Genomic DNA, 8,280 nt, shown 5'->3' on the forward strand with positions numbered 1-8,280 from the left:
ATACTATTAAAAGTTTCAGACATATTGTTAACCAACACATCACTTTTAGTTGTATATTTGAATTGTGATTTACTCCAAAATCTAGGAGGAATCTTCAACAAATGCTTGTATGCTTCCTCATTAACCTTTCTCATCTCCCTCATTTCCCTTTCCCATGCTTGGGGATAGGTTGCCTTTGCTGCCCTCCATATTAATTCCTTCAATTGCTTTCCTGGAAACCTTTTTCTAAAGTTGCTATATAGATGTCTAACATAGAATCTCTAGTCAACTCCAGGCAATAACTCCTCTATTGCAGGTAACAGTCCCTAATCATGTAATGAACAAACAGTGTTACACTTTGAAAGGATTTAATATGTTACATTTTTAAAACACAAAGGATTGAATTTTTACAAAGCAAAAAAAGTTAAGACAATAATGTTACCTTCTGCTGATCTGAAATGAAAGTAAATTTCTTACATATTTCTGGTCATCCCAAGTCTCTAACTAGCAGGTCAAAGAACCATGCCCAAGAATCCTTTGTCTCAGCTTCAACTACAGCCATTGCAATGGGCAACATTTGATCATTGGGGTCTCTCTCAACTGCTGCAAGAATCTGCCCACCACAGCTGCCCTTGAGAAAACATCCATCTATTCCTATTATTGGTCTACAAACTTGGAAACTTTTCTTGCAAGCTTCAAGGCACATATAAAGTCTATGGAAACTTGGTAGTAATGGTCTGCTAAGATAATCTTCTGGTTGTTGTTCAATTTCAGTAGGATCCACATCAGTTGCTTGGACATTGATCTTGATGGTGCTGTTTGGGTTAGATCTCAATAGCTCATGTGTATAGTCATTTAGTCTTCTGTATTGTTCCTTGAAAGACCCTTCAACCATATCTAATGCTGCCTTTCTTGCCCTGTAAGCTTTCATCCTATTCATTCCAGCATTCCATTTTTCATGTACTTTGTCACAAATAGAAGTCAGTTTTACATTGGGGTTAATTCTAACTGTTGAATACAACTTCTTCCCTAGCCAGTTTGTATTAAACATCCTAACATTATACTCTCAACTACAAGTGTGATTATCTTTTAATGTTCTTAATTGCCAAGTATCCTCATGTGGCAATTTAGAACACAAAGCCACCCATCCACAACCTTCCTTGCAACCGACTCGGACCCTAGTCTTATCATTCTTCAGGTATCTTAAATCCCTACCATTGTGAACAGCATAACTTGACAAAACTTCCTTGAACTCTTCCCTTGTTCAAAACAAGCTTCCTAACACCCACTTATAGTCATTGAACTTCTTAGGAGGAACAAATGATGGATACTTTACCTTCCCAGTCTCATCTGAATAATCACTACTCATGTCATCCTCACTTATTAGCTCTTCAGTTTGATAGTCAGAATCTGACAAACCATGACATACCTTCCTACCTATGCTCCTTTTTTTAAATCCAAAATCAAGAACATCTTCCTCACTTGATGTTTCTACACCATATGCATTTAATCCTTCATCCACTTGTTTTTTCTTTGGTCTTCCCTTTGTTCCCTTATTTGAGCTTCCTGAACTTGCCTTTTTTGGAGTTCCACTACCACCTTTTTTTCTTTGGTCTTCCATTAGTCCTCTTCCTTTTTTTAGATGTCTCCTCTGGCAGTAGTTCATCAAGAGGTTGATCATTTTGGCCAGCTATGAACCCTTCTCCAACTAACAATTCTCCAAATCCATCATTTAAAATCTCATCAGCTGAGTCATAAAACCCTTCTATTATGTCCCTATCAGTTACTTCACCTACTTCAGTTTCAGGTTAGGCCTCATTTGTTTCAGGTTGGGCCTCATTTGTTTCAGGTGGGACCTCAGTTGTTTCAGGTTGGGCCTCATTTGTTTCAGGTGGGACCTCAGTTGTTTCAGTTACAACCACTTCTTCTTGGACCTCATTTGTTTCAGGTTGGGCCCCTATTGGTTCAATTTCAGGTTGGGCCTCAATTGGTTCACTTTCAGTTTCAGGCTGGGGTCCAGGTAGGGTAACTTGTATGTCAGGTTGGGATATAGGGTGAACAATGTATATATCAACTTTTCCATTTGTCTTAGACCATTTCAATGCTTCTATAGCACCAAAGTCATCTTCTAACGCCTTCAATGTTCCAGCAAAGTCGTACTAAATTTCAAGCACCCCTGGATATCTCATCTCATTAACAACCCCCAAAATCTCAAAGTAACTTCATTTATCACCATCACATTTCCAGTTCGACACTTCCCCTTGTTCATACTTATCACCAACGAAAAATCCCCCATGATGGAAATCAACATAAAACTCATCCATGTCCAGATTGACCTAAGAACATCAAAAACACACACACCCAACAACCTAATGAGTATCAAACCCTAACATTGCTAACGTTAACAACACACACACCCAACAACCTAATGAGTATCAAACCCTAACATTGCTATTATCAACGACAGACACACATTCAGCAACAATCAGTTTAGAATATGGGATACATACCTCAGCAATGCTCTTACGTCACCTTCAGCTCCGTCATCGTCTATGAGCACCTTCGCCTTCTGCTTGACCTTCTACTTTCTTCACCTTCTGCGTGACCTTCTAATTTCTTCACCTTCTGACCTTCTATTTTAGAAGTGGAACGTAAAAGAATGACTTTTAAACATAAAAGAATAGTCAGCATATAGGAGTGGACACATAGGACTGGACACATCGGCAACTTAATGGACACATCATCTTTTTTTTAACATGACATTTGACCAAGTCCAACGTTGAGGATGTTAGGTAACTTAAAGGACCATTATGAAGCAAAAATAACATAAAGGACCAAGTTGTTACATTTAAATAAGTTAAAGGACCCTAGAGGTAATTTAGCCTATAAATAGCACACTAGTCTCTCATCATTGCTAAGCTGCAAATTCTAATTTAGGGTGAGAGAGGTTATTTGTTATTCTTCTAAACTTGTAATCTTGTTTTAAGAGAAAGTAAAAGAATAGCAGTTATAACCAATTCTTGTGTTCTTCTTCTTATTTGTTCTTTATTCTTCCCTTGCATTATACTTTGTTCTTGGCATCGAATTCACAACAATCCATCTTCCCTTTAGTTACCTACTCTCGAAGATAAAAGAACCTCATTTTGATGTGTTTGCTTCTACCATGTGCTATCTAGGGGTGTTCGCGGTGCGGTTTGGGCGGTTTTGACGCTAAAAATCATCCGAACCGCAAGAGAGAAAAAATGTGCGGTTTGCTTTGGTTCAGTTGGCTTTTAAACATAAAACCAAACCAAATCAAACCAAGTTAATGCGGTTAGGATTGGTTCGGTTGGTTCGGTTTTTTATAAAAAAACGTATTGACCCATAAATATACATATAATAATTATAATTTTGTGTTTTATCATTCATACATTTTGATAAATAAACTTATAATTGTCGAAATAAGTTTAAAATTTGATACATAAAATTGCGTCTTACAAGTTTATCTTAAGTATGAAGAATTATATATATGAAATTGAATTCTAAAATAAATATCATATAAAGAATACAATAAAATATATATTGTCAAGTATTTATAAATGAATAATTGTTGTTATAATTTTTGTTTTTTGTTGATATGTAAATTAAAATAAATGTCTTATAAAGAATATAATAAAATATACACACAATACTTGTTGATTTCTCTAAAGAATTAAAGAAATATATATTGGTTAGTAAGATTTTGTAACATAATGGGGTTTGGTTTGGTTTGGTTCGGTTTTAAAATACAAACCGCAAACCAAACCGAACCACGTGGTTTTGTTAGAAAATGGTCCAAACACATCCGAACCAAATGTGGTTTTTTGCGGTTTAGATTTGGTTTGGTTCGATTTTGCGATTTTTTGTTGGGCCGGTTTGGTTTTGAACACCCCTAGTGCTATCGGGTTCTTTTCCATATTGATAGCTGACATGCTATCGATCTTCATGGTATTTGCTCCATGATTTTTCTCTGTAATCTCTTCGACCAGATTCACCATCCATGTTGCTTGACATTCACGAAGGGAAGCAACTATGTACTCTGCTTCACATGATGATAGTGTCACTACTAGTTCTTTTCTCGAACTCTAAGAAATTGGTGCACCACATAACATAAACACATAACTAGCTTTGGATTTTCGATCTTCGGCATCTCTACACCAACTTGTGTCGGTGTAATCCACTACCTGAGAGTTCCTTTCAGATACCTTAGTATCCTCTTCGTTGTTCCTAGATGTAATACCTTTGGCTTATGCATGAATATACTAACCATACCCACATTGTATGGTAAGTCAAACCTTGTATGACAAAGGTACCTTAATGACCCAATGAGTCTTCTGTACCGGGTTGGTTCGACATCATCTTCATATGATTCTTTAGACAGTTTCAGTCTTGGTTATGTAGGTGTTGATGTCGAGTTACATTCTTCCATCTTAAATCTCTTGAGAATTTCACTTGCATATCTTCTTCGATGCATCATCAAGCCTCTACTACTCTTGTAGAATTCGATGCTAAGGAAATATGAAATGTCGTTCAGATCATACATTTCGAATTCCTTGCTAAGATCACCTTTGAAGTCTTCGGCCTCTTTCTTGCAGCTACCTATTATCAACAAGTCATCGATATAGAGACATAGTATAAGCAATTCACTCTTGCTCCATCTTACTCATACACCATGCTCAGTTGTTCAATTAAAAAATTCCTACTCCCTTAGGAACCTGTCAATCTTCTTATTCCTAGCTCTTGGAGGTTGCTTAAGTCCATACAGAGATTTATGTAAGATGTATATCTTTCTCTCTTCGCCATGTGTCACAAACCCAACTGGTTGAGCAACATAAACTTCTTCGTTTAAAGGTCCATTAGGGAATGCACATTTAACATGCATCTGACACATGTGCCAATTGTTCATGTTCTCCAAACCAACAAGCAACCTGATTATTTCGATGGATGAAAAAATGTTGCACACAAATTCGACTATTGTTGAAATCTGCAACTTAGTCGATAATACGCTTAACACAAAAAATTACATATTTATCTATTCTTTTCAACATTGTTAAATTTTTTTACCATGGAAGTGGTATTACTATTGATATCAAGATTTAATGGTTTTATCGTGCTTTTACTATGCTTTAATGAAGTAGTAATCAATACATGAAAGCTGATTTTTAGTGCTATATAAGTTGTCATTATAATCATTATGACATCTAATAAAATAGTGACTCAAAGAAAATAACATTTTTTGATATGAAGAGTTGATGAGTTAGGAAGTCATAGAGGAAGAAATGTAACACCAACACTTTAGATAAAAAAAAGATGTGTAAATGTTGCACACATGCATTAATCTTTGTGAATACTTTTAATTTATTCAATTTTTAAAATTATTATCAGAGTCGTCATGCCATTATTGATATCATGTTTGAGTGGTTGTGCTTCATAAGAAAAACTCTTCATGCCATCGTTAAATCCATGAATAACACTTTCACAAGCTCTATAAGCAATGTAAGTATATGTCTATGAGGATTGTAAGGAAATGCATAGGAAAGACATACAAAAGTTTTAAGATGGATAAGGAAAAGGGAATGTGGCTAATATTAACAAGGAAAGGTCATTAGTAAAATGGTTGGTGGTTCTAAGTTTTCTAAGTAATGTATATCAAATAGTTTTCTAAGCTTCTAACTAGCTGCTTTTTTTTTTCTTGAAAGTTTCCTTAATGAAAGGGGCTGAGAAATCTGAGAGGATTCAATATATTACAGGTGAGCATTGGTTTTTGCATAATAATTAATTTTTTAAGTTGTTTAATCTCCAAAATAATAAATTACTTTGATGTGTATTTTATTTTAATTTTAGTTTTTATGTACACATTGAATTGAATTGAATGATGACTATTAATAGAGAGTGTTCGATCATACATTTGTTTAAAATATATTTTATTTGTATAATATTTATCTAGTATTTATAATAAAATCAATTTTAAAATAATATTTCTTATAAAAACCCTCAAATTAATTGTTAAAAAATGTTAAACTCTGGTTATTTAATCTTGTTTAGGCTTTATATTAATTGTTAATAAATTAAAAATATTTGTAATATGTATATATTTTTTTTTTTTTTGCAAAAGTATTTTCCTTAATACAATGTTTACATTACTCCATAAGTTCTGTAAGAATTAGAAAAAATTTAAATTATTTACAATAAGTTTTTATATTTTTTTGAGTGAAAAATAAGAAAAAAATATAAAAGTTTTATTATATTGCCTATTTTAAATGTGTAAGTTAATATTTTAGTTTTTCTTTATAATTTTTTAATCAAATGGCCTTTTTTTTACTCATGGTGCATATATCTGCTCAAACACTAAAAAGAGAAAAATATATAACAATTGAATACTTTTACTATTAAAGTTAACATTATAAATAAATTTGAACTGAATTTATTTTTTAAATTTTTATTACTTTTAAGGGGAGTGTTACACAAGTGATTGTTAGATATTTGAGATTTCGATATAGTTAGTATCTTAGTATCAATAATTAATTAAAAATACATTTACACTTTCAATTTATTTTTCAATAACAACTAAATAATTTTTTGTGTCAATATTTTTATTTTTATTTAAATTAATTATTTGTATATAGTTTAATTATTTATTAAATATTACTTTTAAATTGAAATTAGAGTAAAATCTATTTATAATAAACTCACGAGTGTACGAAAAAAATGCAAATAACCAACTTTAAAAAAAGTTACCCAAAAAACCAGGTTTTGAAAAAAATTACCTGGGTAACCAGGTTTAGGAGGTGCCCTACACATAGGAGCCACCTCCCATGGCGCCATAGTACAATCACTTGGTCATATGCGCCACTTGGGGTGGCGCCTTAGTGCATGGTGATTTTTATAAGCCACCTCGGGTGGCGCCAATGTTGCTGTGATTTTTTGTTTTGTTTTTTTTAATATTTAAAAAAAAACTACTAAATAAATAATTAGAATTGTGGGAATATATATTAATGATATAAGACGATGCATTACAACTAGAAATACGGGAAAAACATTACAAATACGGGAAATACGGGAATATATTTTTAAAAAACATTAAAATTATTCTAATCGTGATCCTTATGACCGTCAGTTCCGCAAGAAGGTGTTGTCTGGATCCGTTGGGAAGGTGGTCGACGACCACCCCTAGTCCTTGGATGTTCTCGTTGTGTTTGGGTAGGTGGGCCTCGATTAGCCCCTTCATGCGCTCGTTGGACATGAGTCTTCTATCCTATTGTCAAAGAGTCGGGTCCCCATGCCTTTAAAGTTTTGTCGTGGTGGTGGGGTCGCCTCGTATGGTTGGTAAAACCCAACACTTGAGTTGCCTTGGAAAAAAGGCATTGTTTGTTGGGGTGTGGTGTAGCCATATTATTGTTGTTGTGATTGTAGGGAGCTATGGTAAAGTGATGATTGCGGGATCATTGGCTCGTTTGGGTCGTATTCGTCATCTAGGCCCATGTCGGGGCTGGGTTTCCTAGTGGAGGGGTCTGCGTCGTGGTGCTGTTGGGTGAAGCCCCATGAGTGATGTTGGCTGGGTTGCTTAGTGGAGGGGCCCACGTCGTGGTGTTGTTGGGTGAAGCCCTACGACTGTTGTTGGCTGGGTTGATTTTGGTAGGGCGTTTGATACTCTTCACGATAAGAGTGTTCGGAGGTCTGATGGTGTTGGTACTGTATTTGGTGAAAGCTATGTTGGCTTGGTTGGCTTGGCTGACGTTGTTGGTGTTATTGACTTTGTTGGCGTTGTTGGGGTGGTTGTTGGTTGTATTGCTGTTGGCGGGGGTCGTGTAAGTAGTAAGGGTCGGACACATACATTTCAGGGGTTGTGACTGATCTATAACAATCCACGTAATCTTCAGTTGGATACATTGGGAGTTGGGCAACGGGGAACTGGAGCACATAGCGGTGACACTGCTTCCACATCTCACAACATTCAGGTGCGAATGATTTCCAATCTTGGTGATCCCATTGGTGATTCACACTTTTCAGATGCCAACAATCCAAATCAGTGGGGGAATTCGGGATCGGTTGATGCATGTCAAATTGGAGTCTCACACGGTCAGCATGGTGCATCTCCACAATGTTGAACCTTATGAATGGTGTCACCGCAGCCCAAACTTCTTGGTCACGGGAGTTGTGCTCATGTTCGAGCTCCAAGTATGGTCTCCAATTAAGCATTACAAAAGCTTCCTAGGGACTCGTGGAAGCTAATAGGATTGTTACAACACTTCCAGAACTTCTCTAAGTCCATTTTTGATTTCC

Source organism: Vicia villosa, unplaced genomic scaffold (genome assembly GCF_029867415.1).
Source record: "Vicia villosa cultivar HV-30 ecotype Madison, WI unplaced genomic scaffold, Vvil1.0 ctg.000564F_1_1, whole genome shotgun sequence".
Taxonomy (NCBI): Eukaryota; Viridiplantae; Streptophyta; class Magnoliopsida; order Fabales; family Fabaceae; genus Vicia; species Vicia villosa.